General features: G+C 44.8%; 2 protein-coding genes across 7 annotated transcripts in view; both read left to right on the top strand.

The window, feature by feature from the left end:
• The window catches only part of SNX14 (sorting nexin 14), a 776,643-nt gene that overhangs the window by 421,980 nt on the left and 332,369 nt on the right, over positions 1 to 22,294 (top strand). The gene's annotated exons all lie outside the window — the stretch shown is intronic.
• The window catches only part of LOC137423594 (E3 ubiquitin ligase TRAF3IP2), a 52,140-nt gene that overhangs the window by 389 nt on the left and 29,457 nt on the right, over positions 1 to 22,294 (top strand). For 2 of the 6 annotated variants that reach the window (XR_013622824.1, XM_068110912.2), the window contains exon 2: positions 12,024 to 12,085. The exons of the other annotated variants lie outside the window; for them this stretch is intronic. The gene's annotated coding sequence lies outside the window, so the exon portion shown is untranslated. The remainder of the gene's footprint in view (positions 1 to 12,023; positions 12,086 to 22,294) is intronic. 6 annotated transcript variants of the gene reach the window in all.

Here is a 22,294-nt window from a genome sequence, read left to right as displayed (position 1 = left end):
TGGAGAGTTTCAAGGTGTCGTTTGCAGGTGTGGAATTTTAGATTGTGGTCTGGGTTTGAAATGCTTTACACGCAGGTATTTTGATCAGGTGTTCTTTCCATTGGGTCTGTTTTATTTGTGTTTGAACGTGCAAAGGTAAATATAATACAGGTTGGCTGTATTTCATGTCACAATGTAATTGCTGACTTATTAAGTTGTGTATTTAAGTTATCTTGTATGAACAAGTCTCTTTATAGTGTGGTAAATAACGACAGGTGTTGCCAGGGCTTGGTCTGTGGCACACGTGAACCCTTGCACGGAGTGCGGACGTGTGGTTATACCCACAACTATAGCTTGCAGTGGTTGTGCCAAATCTGTAATATTATGCTACCTTGCCCATAGTGGTCGTGGCACAGTCCGTAATGGTGGCACAGTCTGTAATGGCGGCACAAGCCGTAATGGTGGCACAGTCTGTAATGGTGGCACAGTCTGTAATGGTGGCACAGAATGTAATGGTGGCACAGAATGTAATGGTGGCACAGTCTGTAATGGTGGGACAGCATGTAATGGTGGCACACTCCATAATGGTGGCACAAGCCGTAATGGTCGCACAGTCTGCCATGGTGGCACAGAATGTAATGGTGGCACAGAATGTAATGGTGGCACAGTCTGTAATGGTGGCACAGCATGTAATGGTGGCACACTCCATAATGGTCGCACAGTCTGTCATGGGGGCACAGAATGCAATGGTGGCACAGAATGTAATGGTGGCACAGTCTGTAATGGTGGCACAGCATGTAATGGTGGCACAAGCTGTAATGGTGGCACAGCATGTAATGGTGGCACACTCCATAATGGTCGCACAGTCTGTCATGGTGGCACAGAATGTAATGGTGGCACAGAATGTAATGGTGGCGCAGAATGTAATGGTGGCACAGTCTGTAATGGTGGCACAGCATGTAATGGTGGCACACTCCATAATGGTCGCACAGTCTGTCATGGTGGCACAGAATGCAATGGTGGCACAGAATGTAATGGTGGCACAGTCTGTAATGGTGGCACACTCCATAATGGTGGCACAAGCCATAATGGTGGCAGAGTCTGTAATTGTGGCACAAGCCGTAATGGTGGCACAGCCTGTAATTGTGGCACAGTCTGTAATGTTGGCCCAAGCTGTAATGGTGGCACAAGCCATAATAGTGGCACACTCCCTCATGGTGGCATAAGCCATAATGTTGGCACAGTCTGTAATGGTGGCACAAGCCACAATGGTGGCACAGTCTGTAATGGTGGCACAAGCCGTAATGGTGGAACAGCCTGTAATTGTGGCACAGTCTGCATTGGTGGCCTTAGCCATAATTGTGGCACAGTCTGTAATGGTGGCGCAGTCCGTAATAGTGGCACAAGCCATAATGGTGGCACAGTCTGTCATGGTGGTACAAGCCATCATGGTGGCACAGCCTGTAATTGTGGCACAGTCTGCATTGGTGGCCCTAGCCGTAATGGTGGCACAGTCTGTAATGGTGGCGCAGTCCATAATGGTGGCACAGTCTGTCATGGTGGCACAAGCCATAATGGTGGCACAAGCCATAATGGTGGTACAGCCTGTAATTGTGGCACAGTCTGCATTGGTGGCCCTAGCCGTAATGGTGGCACAGTCTGTAATGGTGGCGCAGTCCATAATGGTGGCACACACCATAATGGTGGCACAGTCTGTAATGGTGGCACAGTCTGTAATGGTGGCCCAAGCTGTAATGGTGGCACAAGCCATAATGATGGCATTAGCGGTAATGGTGGCACAGTCTGTAATTGTGGCACAGTCTGTAATGGTGGCACACACCATAATGATGGCACAGTTTGTAATGGTGGCGCAGTCCATAATGGTGGCACACACCATAATGGTGGCACAGTCTGTAATGGTGGCACAGTCTGTAATGGTGGCACAGTCTGTAATGGTGGCCCAAGCTGTAATGGTGGCACAAGCCATAATGATGGCATTAGCGGTAATGGTGGTACAGTCTGTAATGGTGGCACAGTCTGTAATGGTGGCACAAGCCGTAATTTTGAAGCTTTGTTTTGGTACAGAGTCCAATGTGTGACATCTCCTTCTCTCATCCATGCTCTTCGTCTTTGCTCAATGCCAGTGTGTGGGCCAACTCAGACAAAGAATTTTTATTTATTTATGTTTTTGCATAGTTAATCCAAATTTATTTCACATTACCTTTCAGTGAACATACACACTACTAACTACTGACTACTACTACTGACTGACTGAATAAGTATCTACTGACAGCAGCTATGATACTACACCTCCCTTTCCAAAGAAAAACTAGGAAGTTTCTTTTCTTCCTTTTTAGAATCCCTCCCCCTTCAGTGTTTGCCTCTTTTTTTTCCTCCATTTTGTTTATTATGTTGCCAAACCGGTAATATACGAGTATAATGCCAGCAAAATCAAAGTGCTGCCCTACTATTCCACAAAAAGCAGGTTGCCTCGCATTACAAAGTCGTGAGAACATTTTTGTTGTCGATATCAAAGCTTATGCATCGTTCAGTCATAATTATATCTATCTAAATAATATGGTGGTGGTTTATTCATTTGTATGCATCATGTGACTGCTTGGCTGCATCATTTTCTGGGGGTATGGCCGTGCCACTAATGCTGTGCCACTGATGCTGTGCCACTGGTGCTGTGCCCCCGGACCAGTCAGCTGTTACTCATTTTGCCAACCTCAGAAGGATGAACAGGCTGAATCAACTCACCTGGTGTTAATTCAATGGCATGACCGGGGCTTGAACTCAAGACCCTAGGAACTTAAGCCAGCCACCTTAATCTCTCTCAACGCTTGGGGCACAACCTTCCTAGGTATAATTATTACCTGCGTCTTGCAATTCTGCTGTATTTCAACTTTTTCGGCATTTCAACTTACTTCCAACTTTTTTTCAACTTACTTCCAACTTTTTTTCAACTTACTTCCAACTTTTTTTCAACTTACTTCCAACTTTTTTTCAACTTACTTCCAACTTTTTTTCAACTTACTTCCAACTTTTTTTTCCGTTCGTCCCGGTGGATAGTCAGCTCTTGGTAAAGGTGTCGCTATTCTGGATGATATCACGGCATTCCGGATATCTGATATCATGGATATCATATGATATCACGGCATTCCGGATATCTGATATCATGGATATCTGATCACGGATATCATATGATATCACGGTTATCTCACGGCATTATAGATATCTCATGTCATGGATATCTGATCATGGATATCATATGATATCACTGATATCTCACGGCATTCCGGATATCTGATATCACGGATATCATATGATATCACAGATATCTCATGGCATTCCAGATATCTGATATCACGGATATCTCATCATGGATATCATATGATATCACGGGTATCTAACGGCATTCCGGATGATATCATGGCATTCCGGATATCTGATATCACGGATATCTCATCACGGATATCATATGATATCACAGATATCTAACGGCATTCTGGATATCTGATATCACGGATATCTCATCACGGATATCATATGATATCACGGGTATCTAACGGCATTCCGGATATCTGATATCACGGCATTCCGATGGTCGGTGCTTCAAGCCAAACTATCACATGATTGTTGTGTTGTTGTCCTTTGGCCCTCCCATCCTGACAAATACCATTCCATACCATCACCAACCTTGACAGATACTGTACGTCTGCTAGTTTTAAATGTTTTAACATCTCCCAGCGAGATATTTTAATTCTGCTTGTGAAATATTTCAGGTATTGGTTCAAATATGCAGGAATTGATGGAAGGGAACAAAATAATTCCGATGAAATCATTAACTTTTATCCTTTGTAATCAATAACAAAAAGATTAGCTTTTCTTATATAATTTGTTATTTCGTCTTTATTGTCGATTTAATAATCCTTAATAAAACAAGACCCAACGTCTAACAGCGGCGTAGCCGGGCTTGTTTGATACTTTAGTTGAAGAGGATAGTATGACCTGGGTGGAGATATCAGTTAGTAAACTAGAACGGCACTCAGTAGAGAGCATACCTCCGCCTGGTTGGCCATATCACTCAATGGTAAAGAATCACTTAAAAAAATTTACTGGCTGGATACGGATCTTCACCAAATTTGAACCGATTCTTCCTTGTCACACACACAACCTGTCCAACAAGTTTCGTCAAGTCCGTCCATAACTTTTTAAGATATCCTGCTATGTATCGTTTTTGGCCCTATCTCCCAATGGTGAAGAATCACTTCATAATTAAATAATTCTCATATACGAATCCATATTCAGATCTTCACCAAAATCGAATCGAATCGTCCTTGTCAGACACCCAACTGGTCCACCAAGTTTCGTCCATATCCGTCCACAATTTTTTGAGATATCCTGCTATGTATAGTTTTGGCCCTATCTCCCAATGGTGAAGAATCACTTTAAAATTCTAGTAGACGAATCCAAATCCGGATCTTCACCAAAATCTAATAATTTCGTCCTTGTCACATACGCTACATCTATGCCAAATTTCGTCCGAATCCATCCACAACTTTTTGAGATATATTTTTCCAGACAAACGGACAAACGGACAGTCAAACAGACAGGGTGAAAACATAACCTCCATCCACCTTGGTGGTGGAGGTAATAATGTAAGTATTAAATTATTTTGAAGTCGTCTAAGTCTCTAAGTTGTCTGTCACCATGGAAGTGAAGAGGCTGCATTGAGACGATGATTTATTCTATATGTTTTGCGTCAACAATGAACCAACCATGCACCGCTTCAATCCAGCAACCTTGCAGTCACCACAAAGGGATGGCAGTGTTATGATTATATTTACTATATTATTATTACTATTAACGTTATTATGAAAACGATACTACTGTACTAAGAAACCTCGGCTAATTTCTCTGAAGCGGCCTGAAGGTGAGGCATGAAGCCTAAGGCCTATACGTACCATATCGTTGGAAGTCCCGTAACACCAATGGTTTCGATATTTGATGATCATTTTAACAATCGGTTTGTTTGTGTTTCACACTGAATGAAAAACGTAAAGGTAGAGAATGGCGATTGTGATATATGACATGCTCGACGACATGTTTGGCCTGAACGGCATAGAAATCGAAATGGCGGTGTGTGGAGTCAGCTGTCATGTGCCGTAATGACATCACTGATGTAATCATATCATATCATTCCTGTCATGTGACCAGGTCTTCAACTCTGATTGGTGTACGTTTTTTTAAGGACATACATACATATATACATACATACATACATACATACATACATACATACATACATACATACATACATCCGGACAGACAAACACTGTTTTAAAAGGCTTTGTCAAAGGGCTACACTGTAAAAATACACATCTACAACCCATTCCCTTTATCTTGCTTGATACCCACAGTCGATAACACTTTATCGTATTCATTTGAATCTTGGATCACAGCGGTTGATCAGCTGTCAACAGTGTGAAATCTTGTCCAGTTTCTTGAGTTAATTTATGTGCTTTGCTCATGGCAGTCGTGATCGCGTCAGGATGTGCTGGTGCTATATCACTTAGTGGTAGATAGATTGCGTTAGTTTTAGGCCCAGGAGATTTCCCTTGCTCATGACACAAATGTGTGTTGTGACCATTGAACTCAGGACAGTCTTCACGCTTTATGACATCTGCCAAGAAAGTAAGGTTACTCTTACTAGATCTCTGCTGTGACACATCCATATGGGAAAGGATATTTGAAGGAACTTGCTTCTCCAGAAACGGAGGTGGCATATCTGGCTTTTTGGGGCCTTTGTATCTGACAATATCAAGCTCATAATCTGTTTGCTTTGTCATCTCTGTCTTAAGGCATGGTTTTAGAAGGGATTATTTATTTTCTATTATAAGGGATATACATCTTTTTTTAGAAGGGATTATTTTGTTTATCATTGTAAAATGTGCACAATTCATTTATTACTCATTTTGGGAACTCAAATGGTTAGTGTCATGTTAAAACTTGATAGGACTGTAGATAAAATCTGACAATGATGTTACAGCCAGAGTTTTTGCAGGGCTCCTGTGCCTCACAATTTGGCACTACACCGCTGTTAATGGGGGTACTAAAAATCATGGGGCAGAATTGGGGATGACAAGAAATATCGGTGCACGGCTTGCGTGCAGCTCTGGAGGGAAGAGCGAGGCAGAACAGGTTCTGGCAGATGGTTCCTTTACACATTTTTATTTTCCTCTATTTTTTCCTCCACCCATTGCCTTCCTTTTATATCATGTGATATGTAGATGGCCTTTTCAAGAAGAAGAAAAAGGACCTTAAAATGGAGTCTTTCGTTACAACTGTCAACTAGAATCCGGGCACTCGGTAGAGCGCATACCTTCGCCGCAGCTACTGTTCTGTACTTGGCATGGGAGTGTATGCGATGTGAAACTTTATGTGAAATGCGATCGATTTTTAAAAATCAGAATTTGAGCAAATCTGCTTCATTCGTCTGTTAATATGCCTCCCCGATTGACAAATCTGCAATTATAATTTCATTTGAGGTTGAAATGATTGCGGGAGATCGCGTTATAGTGATGACGTCTTGGATGGACATCCTCTTCTTCAGTCGCTCATAACTTTGAGTGAAATACGATCGAGTTAAAAATAGTCAGAATTTGAGCAAATCTGTTTCATTCGTTTGTTAATATGCCTCATCTCTTGACAAATCTGCAATTATAATTTTTTTTGAGGTTGAAATGATCGCGGGAGATCGCGTTATAGTGATGACGTCCTGGATGGACATCTTCTTCTTCAGTCGCTCATAACTTTGAGTGAAATACGATCGAGTTAAAAATAGTCAGAATTTGAGCAAATCTGTTTCCCAAAATCTAATCAAATGTGTCCCGTATAATAACCAATCATCCCACCAAATTTCATGCAATTCGGTTGAATACTTTTTGAGTTATGCGATTAACATACACACACACAGACATACAAATAAATACACAGCGATCAAAACATAACCTTCCGCTTTTGCGAAGGTAATTAGCACAGCCAAGCTGAAGCATGATGCAATCTGTTGGAAAGCCCCACAATTATTTTGTTCTGTTTCGTCTTATATGCATCTAGAGAAATCGACTTGGCACATTGTGTGTGTACGTGTTGACCAATATGTGGGCACACACCTTCCTTCATTTTTTTTTTTTGGGGGGGGACAGAGCCCAGAGAGAGCTGGGGGGGGGGGGCAAGGCCAGAGAGGAGTCGGTAGAAAACGGAAAGACCACCAACCTGCCTGTGGTGAGTGAGTGAAAGGCCCTTGGAGTTAGCTTCATCGCGGGAGATTCCAATGATCCTGAACGCTTTGGTTTCAACAGCGTGAAGACGATCTAGGTGTGAGGCAGGAGCACCAGCCCAGAGGGGAGAGCAGTATTCCATTGAGCTGCAGATGAAAGCCTTGTACGTGGTGAGGAGCTCAGGTGTGCCAAGGAAGGACTTCGCACGACAGAGGATGCCCAGTCGGTGACTGGCTTTGGAGGCCAGATTTGAAATGTGGTTTTCCCAGGAAAGATCATGGCAGATAGTGAGACCCAAAAGCTTCAGTGACAGAACTTCTTGGAGAGGATTATTCAGAAAGTGGATGGGAGGGTTGTCCAGTCGGTCTTTTCGGAGAGACATCGTAAGAGTGTGAGATTTGTCAGGATTGAAAGACATGTTCCAATTGTTTGCCCAGTCTGTGATTTTGTCCAGGTCTGCAGAGAGTGAGGAGGCTGCAGACTGCCGATCTGAGGGATGAAGAATGGAGCGGCAGAGAGTAGAGTCATCAGCAAAGAGATAGAGAGGATTTTCAAGAGAGTCAGAGAGATCATTGATGAAGACCAGAAAAAGCACAGGGCCCAGAACACTGCCTTGGGGAACTCCAGCCTGAACAGGAGGAGGAGATGAGGTTTCTCTCTATCAGAAGAGGTTTCTCTCTGATGAGAGAAACCAATTCAGGGCCACATGTTGACTACGACTAGAGAGGACGTCCGCCAGCCATGCGTGGAGATTTCCATGCATACCAAAGGAGGAGAGTTTGGTGAGCAGAGCGGGGTGCCAGACCGTATCGAAGGCACCTGATATGTCAAGGGAGACAGCTCTAATTTCCTGTTTGGCATTGAGGACCTCCATCCATTGTTGAGAAAGCAGAAGCATCATTTCCAGAGTAGAGTGACCAGGTCTGAAACCAAATTGATGATCAGAGATCAAGCCATTGGAGAAGAGGAAAGATTTCATATCTGAAGCAATGATGGATTCCATGACTTTGCTGATAATTGGGAGAAGGCTGATTGGTCTGTAGTTGCTAGGATCTGTTTTTGCACCTTTTTTGTGCAAAGCGGTGATGTTGGCTGATTTCCAAGCAGATGGCAGATGACCTTGAGCAAAAGAGAGGGTGAAGAGGACAGAGAGAGGGAGTGAAAGAGCAGAAGAACAGGATTTTAGGACCCGTGGGCTGATGCCGTCAGGTCCAGTTGCAGAATCAGAGTCGAGGGTTGACAGAAACTTTTCCACCTTGTCAGGAGGAAAGGACACAGAGTCCAGGAGCAGCTGGGTATGACTGGTTATGGTGGGTACAGAGAGGGATGGGTTTGGGACACAAGATTTAGAGGCAAAGACAGAGTTGAGGCATTCAGATTTTTCACGTGCGGAGTCAGCCATGTAGCCGTTTGAGGTGAGGGAGGGGATGGAGGGGGAACAAACACCAGAAACAGATTTGACCAGACGCCACCAGGATTTGGAAGAGGGAGACAGATAAGAGAGTTCGGTCTTGAGAACGGAGAGAAATTGGTTCCTGGCTCTCCTGACGGTGGACACACTTGTTTCGGGCTTTGTGAAAGGAAATGAGATTTCCTTCCGTTGGATTTGCTTTCCAGGAGACTAAAGCAAGTTGTTGCTGGGCAACAGCCTCACCACAAGATTCCGTGTACTGTGGACGGGAGGAAGGGTATGACAACTGAAGACGAGATGGGATAAATCTGTGCATGAGAGAGAGCAATTTACTTTGGAAGAATTCCCAGGATGAGTTGATGTCAGAGGCGGTAGAGATGGGAGACCAGTCTAGATAATTGATGGCTGCTTGAAGACCGTGCCAGTTGGCCTGAGTGAAATGCCAGACTCGTCGACGCTGAGGAGGCTCTCTGAGAATGGTCAGAGAGATGTCCACTTTAACAAGCACATGATCAGATGAGCCGATTGGAGCAGAAGAAGAGCAGCAGACATTTTCAGGGAAGTTAGTCATGACCAAGTCCAGAAGAGAAGATGCTCCGTTGACTTAGATCTGGGTCGGGAAATTGACAGATTGTGTCAGTCCAAGTGAGACGCAGAAGACCTTTGCTGAAGAGCCATGGCTGGTGAGAGAGGTACCCACACCCAGCCAACTGGCATGGTGACAATTGAAATCACCACATATGAGGAAGAGAGAGTTGGGATGGGTAGATAGAAGTTGGTCCATATTATCAGACAGCGAGATGTAGATGGAGTCATCACTGTTTGGTGGGCGGTACAACACACATATGAACAAAAGGTGGGAGTGAAGGGGAAGCCGTAGCTAAAGGTATTCCTGGGGGTGAGGTGGAGAGAGGGCAGTGCAAGGCGAGTGAGGAAGAGTTTTTTTTTATAAAGATAGCAACCCCACCTCCAGGACGAGGCTCAGGTCTATCATACCGGACGAGGGAGTAACCTGGCAGAGATACCAAGGAATCAGAGACATCATGAAGGAGGAAAGTTTCTGTTAAGCAGATCACGTCTGGTTTGTCAGAAGCAACCTGTATGGAGAGATCAGTCAGGTTTGAGTGAAGGCCCCGGATGTTTGAGGTCCATACCGTGAATGAAGAGGAAGGGGGAGCATCGGATACAGAACAGGGGGGGGGGGGGAGGGGTAGGGTAAGATGTGGAAGAGGAGGAAGAGGTAGGGAGAGCTGTTGAAGGTGTGTCAGAGATTTCTGAATAGCTTGGAGAAAGGGAAGAATGGGGCGGACAAAAGGTTTGATGGTGATTGGGTGAGGCACAGTGAGGTGTTATTTGAGGAGGGGGAAGAGCGAGGCAGAAGGTTGGGGGAGATGAAGGTGAAAGTTGGAAGGGGGAAGAAGCGAGGAGGACGCTTTGAAGAGGAGGGGTGAGAGGGGAGTCTCGGAGGGGAGGAGCGAGGGAGAGTCTCGGAGGGCAGGGGGGTGGGGGGAGTTTAGGGGGAAGGGGCAAGGGGGGAGATTTGAAAGGGATGGGTGATGGGGAAGATTTGGAGGGGAGGGGCAAGGGGGAAGATTTGAAAGAGATGGGTGATGGGGAAGATTTGGAGGGGAGGGGCAAGGGGGTATATTTGGAGGGGAGGGGTGATGGGGAAGTTTTGGAGGGGAGGGGTGATGGGGAAGATTTGGAGGGGAGGGGTGAGATTGGATTTTGAAAAGTGTACGATTAATGGGAAACGAACATTTATTGCAAAATGAGTTTCTTGAGACCTTCGAGTCGAAAATACGTTTGAGGACGCTGAAGGAGGGGTGGAGTGCAGGAGGGTTTCGGGAATGTAAAAAAAAGGAACTGTAAGAGATGGAATTTTTTTTTGGAATGAATAGATTTGGTGAGCAAGTCGAAAGCATCCTTTTACAGAAGAAGAAGAAAAAGGTGTTATAATATACGACAGAATACAGTTCTTCAGGGGGAAAGTTTAAACATTTTTAACAACGTGATCACGTGATCACGAACATCATGATCGAAGAACAAATGAACAAATAAGAACAACGAATAAACGAATAAGAACAGAGAAGGATATATATATATTTTTTTTTTTTTTAGTTGAGATTTTAAACAAGTATGGGATGAAAGACTGGGACAAAAAACAGAGAACGAAAGTAATTGCAGCGCAATCGACGAAACGCTGACAGAAAAACAAAACCTCAAGGTCGGACACGGTAGCCTACTTGTACTAGGCCTCAGAATACGCGACACAAATTAACCGACGATTTTGTATACAGGTCTGAAAAATTAAAAATTTTGCGTGTGTTGATCGATGTGTGGGCACACACCTTCCTTCATAATGTGCAGGAACAGCATCTTACTATAATTCACCAAGTGTCTGTCTGTCTGTCTGTCCATTCGAAGGTACCGTAAAAACTGGTGAAACCGATCGCAAAGATATTTTCGGTGGGTAATCCTGGGATCCCCAGGAGTAAAATAGGCTATTTAGTTTTCCCAATTTCAGCTTTAGTCTCCAGCATTCTCAGGTTTGGAGTCCCGCATAACATTCGCGTTCGCACGACGTTCATTGTGACGTCTTCTTACGTCGAGCAACGGTACCCGCCCTATGGGTGGGGCTTCAATTGGGAGGCCCAAATGAAAAGGCTAAATATCGGAAATTGAAGGCTTTTTTTCTTTTAAACGATTTATATAAACATCCGTTAAATCTCGATCGGTGCAATCGTTTGTGCGGCACCCGGGAAAATAACGTCATGCGGGAGCAAGTATCAGCAGGATGTGGCAGTGTGGGAGTCCACGTTTGCACCGATCGCTGCACCATGTGCCGCACAAACGGCTGCACCGATCGCTGCACCGTGTGCCGCACAAACGACTGCACCGATCGCTGCATCGATTGGATGTGGCATAAAGGAGGATCTGCACTTCGGCATGAAAGAGGATCAGATCTAACAGATCGCTGTCTCCATTGATCTTGCCAAGGCCCTAACACCCATCGGCTCAAACTCCTTTAAACTGTTGATTTGGTGCTATTACACGTTTCGGGAATTTGGTACACGTATCGGGAGTACATATGACATAGCGATTGTGAACACGATTATCGATCACGATTCACGATCATGATCATCACGATCATAGTGTATCGATCACGATTTGAAACACGATGGAATAATATTTACCGATATGAAGTGATGTGGCTTTTATTGAAATTCTAAAGATACTGTTTAGATTTTGATGATTTGCGTGTGATATGATTCAACGGATGTTTATATGAATCGTTTAAAATAAAAAAAAGCCTTCAATTTCTGATATTTTGCCATCGCCATATGCAGATTCGCCACGGACCCACGATCGATGTTTCTCTACGTGAACGTACCCGTTTGTTTGCGAACAGGTACGTTTTTCATGGAAGTCCTTCACGAACTCGCTGTCCATGTCTGACGTGCGACTGAAGGTGCTACAGGAATGTGGAATTTATTGGTTTCATGCTTTAGCATTCACCATATCTGCATTGCCTGTTTGCTTCTGGCCTCCCACCCGTGCTACGCACGGGTATTTCTCTAGTTTCTTGGATGTGGTGAACTGATAGTCTGAGATGACAGATAATTATTGTTTTACTTTTTTTCGGTTTTTTTAGGCTTAAAAACAAAGATTTTACATTTTTCATTGATTTTTATATTGTTCATATCTATCATGTAAGTTTAGTGCTTGTGTTAGACATTTTTTGCATACTTAGTCTCGGCTCGTAAGAGTTACCAAAAAAATTTGGTCTAGACGAGATTTTTCAGCTGGCTTTCCAACTTATATTTGTAATTTCTTTCGACTTTAGAGTATATTCAGTAGTTGTTATTGTTACGTTTGTGGGGGTAGATTTTTTTTTTTTTTTTTTACCATAGTAAAGATAGGATCGTATAGGTATAGTATGGACGGTGGACGAGTAGGAGACATCTCGATGTATTAAGTAGGGAAACTGGAGCTTAAGTTGTTTACGTACCTTCACACGAGGGGTGAAGCTGTGGTAATTATATAGGGGTTAAGATTCGTTTTCCCTCAGCATGTGATTACCCTCGGTGGTTTTTCCCGACGTTTTTACAATTACAACAAGGCCTGCCATAAAACCATCCATTAACCAACAATAACTGACCTAATTTCCACCAGAACCCAGAACATTCCCGTTCGGCAACTAAGCCCCGCCTCCACAAGGAGATCGTAAATGGCAGGCCACACCCTGAGCTTCGTCATTGGTTGTGGAGACATTGGGGGTGGGGGGTGGGGGGGGGAGGAGGTTCGGTGGAGCTCGGCCATTGGTCAGTGTGACGTCAGAGCGAGAAGCTTCGATGTACAGGAGGAAGAAATGTCGCTCTCTCGGTTGTGCTTGTGTGCCCCTGCCTCCTCCCATGTCACCCCCTCCCACCCCTCCAGACAACTACTTTGCATGCTCAACTCAACTCCCTCCTTCCACCCTATGCCTTCCCCTCCCTCCTCCCACCCCACCCCTCCCTCTGAACTCACACCCCTTCCTCATGACAGGTGCTGGCTTATGTGTTTTTAGCTCACCTGGAAAGAAGTTCAGGGGAGCTTATGCGATGTCACGTCGTCAGTCCGTCAGTCCGTCCGTCCGTAAACATTTGAAACTACTTATTTTTTTTTTTTATTTTTTTTTTTTTTTTTTTTTATTTATTTATTTATTTTTTTTTTTTTTTTTTTTTTGTATACTCAATCGAGGCTCGTGAAAGAGCTAACATTTATTTCACAAACAAATCGACCAGACAAACAAAATATACAAAAAGAGGGAGCGGAAGACAAGATGGGGAGAGAAGGAGAAGCACACAACCACAACATTTGAGAGCAGGGAGAAGTGTGGGAGGGAGGGGGCTTGGGGGCAGGAGGCGTGGGAGGGGGAGGGGGGGGGGAGAGGTATAAAACACAAGGGGACCGAAATTAGCGGGGGTAGAAAAGATCAAGGTTTTGGATGGGGGAGGATAAGAGATGATGGTAGATAAGAGTTTGTTTGCCATTGCTCGCTAAAACATGCACATTTATTCCCTGTGTTTATAGACAGAGTTGATTTTTATTTTTTTAACCAAACTGATTTGTTAATGGAAAATAAAGTGGATTTGGAAACCGGTGCGATTTTATTTTTCACCAGTAGTGGGGCAAAGGAAGTGGATAATAGCTGATCAGGACGAGATTCAAAAAAGTGGAATTGGGGTGAAATTAGCGGGGGTAGAAAAGATCAAGGTTTTGGATGGGGGAAGATAAGAGATGGTGGTGAACAGCTGTTTTAAAGACCTGGAGGGTGGAGTGGGATTGAAGAGAGTGAGGGAGTTTGTTCCAGAGGCGGGAGAAAAGAGGAATGAAGGAGTGAAGGTGAGCAGAGAGTCTTGATTTTGGCAGTTTGACCATAAGAGGGTTGCAGGCAGATCTTGTGCGACCTGTAGGAATATTTGCGGGACAGAGCCCAGAGAGAGCTGGGGGGGCAAGGCCAGAGAGGAGTCGGTAGAAGATGGAAAGACCACCAACCTGCCTGCGGTGAGTGAGTGAGAGGCCCTTGGAGTTAGCTTCATCGCGGGAGATTCCAATGATTCTGAATGCTTTGGTTTCAACAGCGTGAAGACGAGCTAGGTGTGAGGCAGGAGCACCAGCCCAGAGGGGAGAGCAGTATTCCATTGAGCTGCGGATGAAAGCCTTGTATGTGGTGAGGAGCTCAGGTGTGCCAAGGAAGGACTTCGCACGACGGAGGATGCCCAGTCGGCGACTGGCTTTGGAGGCCAGATTTGAAATGTGGTTTTCCCAGGAAAGATCATGGCAGATAGTGAGACCCAAAAGCTTGAGTGACAGAACTTCTTGGAGAGGATTATTCAGAAAGTGGATGGGAGGGTTGTCCAGTCGGTCTTTTCGGAGAGACATCGTAAGAGTGTGAGATTTGTCAGGATTGAAAGACATGTTCCACTTGTTTGCCCAGTCTGTGATTTTGTCCAGGTCTGCAGAGAGTGAGGAGGCAGCAGACTGCCGATCTGAGGGATGAAGAATGGAGCGACAGAGAGTAGAGTCATCAGCAAAGAGATACAGAGGATTTTCAAGAGAGTCAGAGAGATCATTGATGAAGACCAGAAAAAGGACAGGGCCGAGAACACTGCCTTGTGGAACTCCAGCCTGAACAGGAAGAGGAGATGAGAGAAACCCATTCAGGGCCACACGTTGACTACGACTAGAGAGGAAGTCCGCCAGCCATGCGTGGAGATTTCCATGGATACCAAAAGAGGAGAGTTTGGTGAGCAGAGCGGGGTGCCAGACCGTATCGAAGGCACGTGATATGTCAAGGGAGACTGCTCTAATTTCCTGTTTGGCATTGAGGACCTCCATCCATTGTTGAGAAAGCAGAAGCAGCATGTCCAGAGTAGAGTGTCCAGGTCTGAAACCAAATTGATGATCAGAGATCAAGCCATTGGAGAAGAGGAAAGATTTCATATCTGAAGCAATGATGGATTCCATGACTTTGCTGATAATTGGGAGAAGGCTGATTGGTCTGTAGTTGCTGGGATCTGTTTTTGCACCTTGTTTGTGCAAAGCGGTGATGTTGGCAGATTTCCAAGCAGATGGAAGATGACCTTGAGCAAAAGAGAGGGTGAAGAGAACAGAGAGAGGGAGTGAAAGAGCGGAAGAACAGGATTTTAGGACCCGTGGGCTGATGCCGTCAGGTCCAGTTGCAGAATCCGAGTCGAGGGTTGACAGAAACTTTTCCACCTTGTCAGGAGGAAAGGACACAGAGTCCAGGAGCAGCTGGGTACGACTGGGTACGGTGGGTACAGAGAGGGATGGGTTTGGGACACAAGATTTAGAGGCAAACACAGAGTTGAGGCATTCAGCTTTTTCACGTGCGGAGTCAGCCGTGTGGCCATTTGAGGTGAGGGAGGGGATGGAGGGGGAACAAACACCAGAAACAGATTTGACCAGACGCCACCAGGATTTGGAAGAGGGAGACAGATAAGAGAGTTCGGTCCTGAGAACGGAGAGATATTGTTTCCTGGCTCTCCTGAGGGTGGACACACACTTGTTTCGGGCTTTGTGAAAGGAAATGAGATTTCCTTCCATTGGATTTGCTTTCCAGGAGACGAAAGCAAGTTGTTTCTGGGCAATAGCCTCACCACAAGATTCCGTGTACCATGGACGGGAGGAAGGGTATGACAACAGAAGACGAGATGGGATAAATCTGTGCATGAGAGAGAGCAGTTTGCTTTGGAAGAATTCCCAGGAAGAATTTATGTCAGAGGCAGTAGAGATGGGAGACCAGTCCAGATGATTGATGGCTGCTTGAAGACCGTGCCAGTTGGCCTTAGTGAAATGCCAGACTCGTCGACGCTGAGGAGGCTCTCTGAGAATGGTCAGAGAGATGTCCACTTTAACAAGCACATGATCAGAAGAGCCGATTGGAGCAGAAGAAGAGCAGCAGACATTTTCAGGGAAGTTAGTCATAACCAAGTCCAAAAGAGAAGATGCTCCGTTGACTGAAATCCGGGTCGGGAAATTGACAGTTTGTGTCAGTCCCAGTGAGTCACAGAAGTCCTTTGCTGAAGAGCCATGGCTGGTGAGAGAGGTACCGACACCCAGCCAACTGGCATGGTGACAGTTGAAATCACCACATATGAGGAAGAGAGAGTTGGGATGGGTAGATAGAAGTTGGTCCATATTCTCAGACAGCGAGATGTAGATGGAGTCATCACTGTTTGGTGGACGGTACAACACACATATGAACAAAAGGTGGGAGCGAAGGGGAAGCCGTAGCCAAAGGTATTCCTGGGGGTGAGGTGGAGAGAGGGCAGTGCAGGGCGAGTGAGGAAGAGAGTTTTTTATAAAGATAGCAACCCCACCTCCAGGACGAGGCTCAGGTCTATCATACCGGAGTAGGGAGTAACCTGGGAGAGATACCAAGGAATCAGAGACATCATGAAGGAGGAAAGTTTCTGTTAAGCAGATCACGTCTGGTTTGTCAGAAGCAACCTGTATGGAGAGATCAGACATGTTTGAGCGAAGGCCCCGGATGTTTGAGGTCCATACTGTTAAGGAAGAGGAAGGGGGAGCATCGGATACAGAACAGGGGGGGGGGGAGCGGTAGGGTAAGATGTGGAAGAGGAGGAAGAAGTAGGGAGAGCTGTTGAAGGTGTGTCAGAGATTACAGAATAGCTCGGAGAAAGGGAAGGATGGGGCAGACAAAAGGTTTGATGGTGATTGGGAGAGGCGCAGTGAGGTGTTATTTGACGAGGGGGAAGAGCGAGGCAGAAGGTTGAGGGAGATGAAGGTGAAAGTTGGAAGGGGGAAGAAGCGGGGAGGACGCTTTGAGGGGGAGGGGTGAGAGGGGAGTCTAGGAGGGGAGGAGCGAGGGAGAGTCTCGGAGGGGAGGGGTGTGGGGGGAGATTTGAAAGGAATGGGTGATTGGGAAGATTTGGAGGGGAGGGGCAAGGGGGAAGATTTGAAAGAGATGGGTGATGGGGATGGTTTGGAGGGGATGGGCAAGGGGGTAGATTTAGAGGGGAGGGGTGATGGGAAATGGGATTTTGGGGTGATGGGATTTTGAAAAATGTACGATTAATGGGAAACGAACATTTATTGCAAAATGAGTTTCTTGAGACATTCGAGTCAAAAATACGTTTGAGGACGCTGGAGGGAGGATGGAGTGCTGGAGAGTTTAGGGAATGAATGAAAGATGCACTGTAAGAGATGGAATTTTTTTTTGGAATGAATGGATTTGGTGAGCAAGTCGAAAGCATCCTTTTATAGAAGAAGAAGAAAAAGGTGTTATAGAAAATGACAGAATACAGGTCTTCAGGGTTCAGATGAGACATTTTTTAACAACGTGATCACAAACAGCGTGGTCGAAGAATGAACGAACGAACAACTAAGAACGAATAAACGAATAAAAACGGAAGGAAATGTTTTTGGGTTTTTTTTTTTTTTTTTGAGATTTTAAAACAAGGAAGTATGGGATGAAAAGACCGTGAAAACAGAGACCGGAAAAAAAATTCAGCGTGATCGGAGAACCGCTGAGACAAAAACAAAGCCTAAAGCCAAGGTTGGACACAGTAGCCTAGTACTACACTTAGGCCTCAGGATACACGATGAGAAAGACCGACGATTCTGTACACAGGTACAAAAAACCAACGCCAAGAATACTATTAAAGACACCCCAATAGGTACATACAAGACCAGTTTCGACAAAAACACAATTGTGAAAAGTTACTTAACTTCGAAAGCGAGCGCACATGGACAGCTTTGAAGAGACGAGACCTCCAATCTTGCGCATGCGCAGTAAAGTGAACTTCTCCTAAACCGCTGATGGGATTGCAACCAAATTTGGCACAAATGATATTTATTGTGTTGTGACTAAAGTTTGTTCAGGGCATTTAAAAAAATCTGGGTCTAAGGGGGTTTACCAGGGGTCAAAGTGAATCCAGGTTTGACCCCCAAAATAGGAATTTGCTTTTCCTCTGAAACTACACACACAATATTTTGATGAAACTTTACCACAACCATCATCACCTGCGTTGTACCAAAGTTTGTTCCTGGCATTTTAAAAAATCGGGGTCTTAGGTGCTCTATAGGGGTGCTTGCCCCCCAAAATAGGTATTTGCTTTTTCCTCTGAAACTACACACACTATTTCGATGAAACTTTACCACAACCTTCATCGCCCGTGATGTACCGAAGTTTGTTCAAGGCATTTTAAAAAATCTGCCCCTTTGGGGATCTATGGGGGGGTTGCCCCTCAAAATAGGTATTTGCTTTTTTCTCAGAACCTCCACACATAATTTTGATGAAACTTCATCACAACCTTCATTAATCGTGATGTACCAATGTATGTTCAAGGCATTGGAAAAATTGGGGTCTGAGGAGGTATACGGGGTGGGGTGGGAAGGAAGGGAAGTTGGCCCCCAAAATAGGTATTTTTTTGTTTGTTTGTTTAAAGTCTTATGATTATATTATTATGATTCTACATGCTGTGTTTGAAGAGTGAGAGTGTGTGCCGAGGGAACTGAGAACCGTAGCACAGGGTAGCGCTAGTGACTGAATTAACACACACACACACACACACACACACACACACACACACACACACACACACACACACACACACACACACACACACACAACAACAAAAATTTAACAGCTTGGTCCATGAATCATGATCCCTTACCAAAGCAGAGGTGGATAATTTGAGTTCTGGGAGTACTCCATCCCACCTCATGGAACCCACCATTAATGAAGATAACAACCAATGACACACACACTCTCTTTTATTTATTTTTTTTCGCCCATTAATTAACACTGTACAGTAGCGTGAGGTAGCGCACGTGACTAAACTTTTTACGAAATACGAATACCTTGTCGTTCAACACATTGTTTGCTCGTCACTGCCGCGCACGGGGAGGTCTTATAATAAACCTGGTGGGCCAAGGAGGCTCGGGAAGTGAAGCCAACGGAAGTGATGCGGCGGCCATATTAGCATGCCGATCATGTTGTAAACAAAACACAGGAAGTGTAGAAACTTATTGCTTTCAAAGATTGTTTTCATGGAAAATTGTCGACTCGCTTGTGTTGTTTGCTCCCTAATTGTGAGAAGCTGAGTGGGGATTCATCCAGCATGAAGATGTTAGACTTGGGACCAGGAAAAGGTGCAGTTGAAGGGACAATCACATCCACCAGAACACAGTAAAACAACAAGATTGCAAGTGAGTACGTATTTACACAAGTAGTGCAGCCATTATAGCCACTTGATTGTGAGCCACCATAAACTACTGATGATACCTAGCTGTTAGTCTTTACTGATGAGAGAACTAGATCAGATTGCTGTACTTCTTCCTGGGGCACTCCTCACCTTGCTGTTCAATCATTGTTCTCAGTGGTTTGGTTCACTTTTTAGCAATCCTGCAAAAGCACAATGTACGTATTGATGTACCTGCAAAATAATAAATGAAATGAAATATCTGGTCCGCAATGTCCACCTTCATGACGTTACTTTTCAACTCAATATCTCTTTACTTTGTTCTTGAGCCACAGAGGGAGCAGGAGGACGGGGGTGGGGAGAGCAGGAGGACAGGGATGATGGGGAGCAGGAGGCCGGGGAGGGTGGGAGCAGGAGGCCGGGGAGGGTGGGAGCAGGAGGCCGGGGAGGGTGGGAGCAGGAGGAGGGGTGAGTGGAGAGCAGGAAGAGAGGAGAGTGGGGAGCAGGAGGAGGGGTAGGTGGGGAGCAGGAGGAGGGGTATGTGGGGAGCAGGATGAGGAGGAGCATGGAGCAGGAGGAGTGAGTGGGGAGCAGGACCAATTTTTTTTGCCTTGAGGGACCCAGCATTGGTTGTTTCCCATGTGGAAACCACATCGTTGTACCGTAGAGCCTGACTTCTATTGGATAAAAAAAACTACAAATCCATGGGATAATAGATGGTCTCATGCCAAGATTAATGAATTTATCAACAACAATTTGGTGACCTACACGATCAAATGCTTTAGAGAAGTCAGTACCTACCAAAACTGAATAATGTTGAAGTTTATCAGTTCCCTTAAAAATATCATCCAGTATTTTAACTAAACAATGAGTTGCAGACAAACCCTTAAGAGAGTCAAACTGTTGAATGTCAATAGAATTGCTAATGTCCTCACATATTCAATTTACAACGAAATCCTCGGAAACATTGGAAAATAAGCATGTCAGTGAAATTGGACGCAGATTATCAAGATTTGGAGGTTGAGACCAAGGAACCGGTATAACATCAGCAGATTTCCAAATGTCAGGTGATACACCTTCACAGAGTGAGCAGTTGAATATTTCAGTAAGTGGGAAACACAATTCAATTCGTTTGCAATTTCCTTGATAATACGAGGTGGAATACAGTCCAGTCCACCACTCATATGAACATTCAATTTCTTGAATTACTTAAAAACAACCTGCGGAAACACTGAAGGCGGTGGGGCAGCAGAAGGTAGGTAGGTATAGGTAGGAAGGCAACTGGCTAAGATTGTGTTGCGGAATGTCCTGAGCCACCGGGACGAAACGTTGATGTACTTCGTTGGCAGCAACCTTCAGTGACGTCTCCTACAAGGTAAAACTTGTTTTGCTGTTATGTCCAGTAAGGTTTTTTATTTGAAGATGCCACTGGCGATGGTTAATCCGTTTCAATTTGTCACCGCTGGAGTCATAGAAAGGTCGCTGATCACGCTTTCCCTACCTGCTTATTTTACTATGTAGCCGTCACCATAAAAATGATTTACCACTGGAAAAAGCTTTTCGTTTTTTTAAGATGAGCGATTTCAATTGTTGTGTAAACCACGGTTTATCCTCTGACTGAATGGCTGTGACTTTAGTTGGAAATTTTTTTTATCGGTGGTCCTGTGCAATACCTCGTAAAATACGGAAGTTTATTCTTCAGTTTTAGCAACTTAAACCTCACTCCGTTTGTGGTTACTTATCCACTGACCAAAGGCTCGTTGATCTGAGTCTTTGATAGGACGCACCATATGCATGCACGGAGAATGTTGCCATTCTTGTCGGGTTGCAAAGTTTACCCAGAACTGCGTTATGGTCACACAGACAAATTGGGGCCTGTAGATGCCTTGGGCTTGTGGTAGTGGTGTTTTAAATTCGTTAAAATATTGTCCAAGATAGCTTGATAGCTTGACCCTTGACCCCTGGTAGGGGTTTTAACACCTTGGACTAGCCCAGTTAATTGACAAGTTAATTCATTGTCCACCTTATTGAAATCGCCAAGAATCACAATTCCTGCACTGGAGTACTCAGTCTGCAACGAATGTAATGTGGATGATATGTGTTCAGTGAGCAGAGCTCCGCTGAGGGCGAGCCCACACCCAAGTTACTTCAAGTTCATCCGGTGCAGAGTTTTCATTCAAAGCTCTTACTTGGATGCTCTCTCATATATATATATATTAGGAGTACCCATCGTTGCCTGGGGGGAGGGGAGGAGGCAGGGGAGGGAGGTGTGAGGAAGGGAGTGGGGAGAATGGAAGGGTGAAGGGAGGGGGTGGTGAGAGGAGAAGGAGGAGAAAGATATACTACATATACATCTTTTGGGGGGTGAGGTGGCTTTGACAAGCCCCTCCGTTTTGGGGGAGAGGAGGGGAAGGGAATGAGGAAAAATTTTCCTGTGCAAAGAGTGCTTTAACCTCAGTGTTGCACAGGTAAAAAAGGAAATTGTAATACCCTCTGCCAACATCACAGGTGGTGCTACACGGTACACATTTACTTAGACAATTTACGCCCTCTCCCGGTCACACATACCACCAAATGAGGCCGCAGCCACGTAGCCTACATTACCCCTCAGACAAAGTTGTATTTGTATTTGTACACCGAGTAAAGTATACAAGTGTTTATAGCTGGAGTACCCCGGTGTTGCTCAAGCGAAAAATAAACATTACCCTATTTGAAATGAGAGCGAATATAATGGAAAAGCAATTACATCCAAATCAGAATCCATCACAAATGTCAAATCATCATTTTAACTTTTCGTTGAATATATGCTGCTGAATGTGCCATTCATCATGTTTCTGAGTTATGCTTCATGACCTTCAGGAAGAAACTTTCATGTTTTCATGTGT

This window comes from Myxine glutinosa, chromosome 3, assembly GCF_964187855.1.
Source record: "Myxine glutinosa chromosome 3, kmMyxGlut1.1, whole genome shotgun sequence".
Taxonomy (NCBI): Eukaryota; Metazoa; Chordata; class Myxini; order Myxiniformes; family Myxinidae; genus Myxine; species Myxine glutinosa.
The sequence above is the reverse complement of the archived record's forward strand: the minus strand, read 5'-3'. Positions and strand labels throughout refer to the sequence as shown.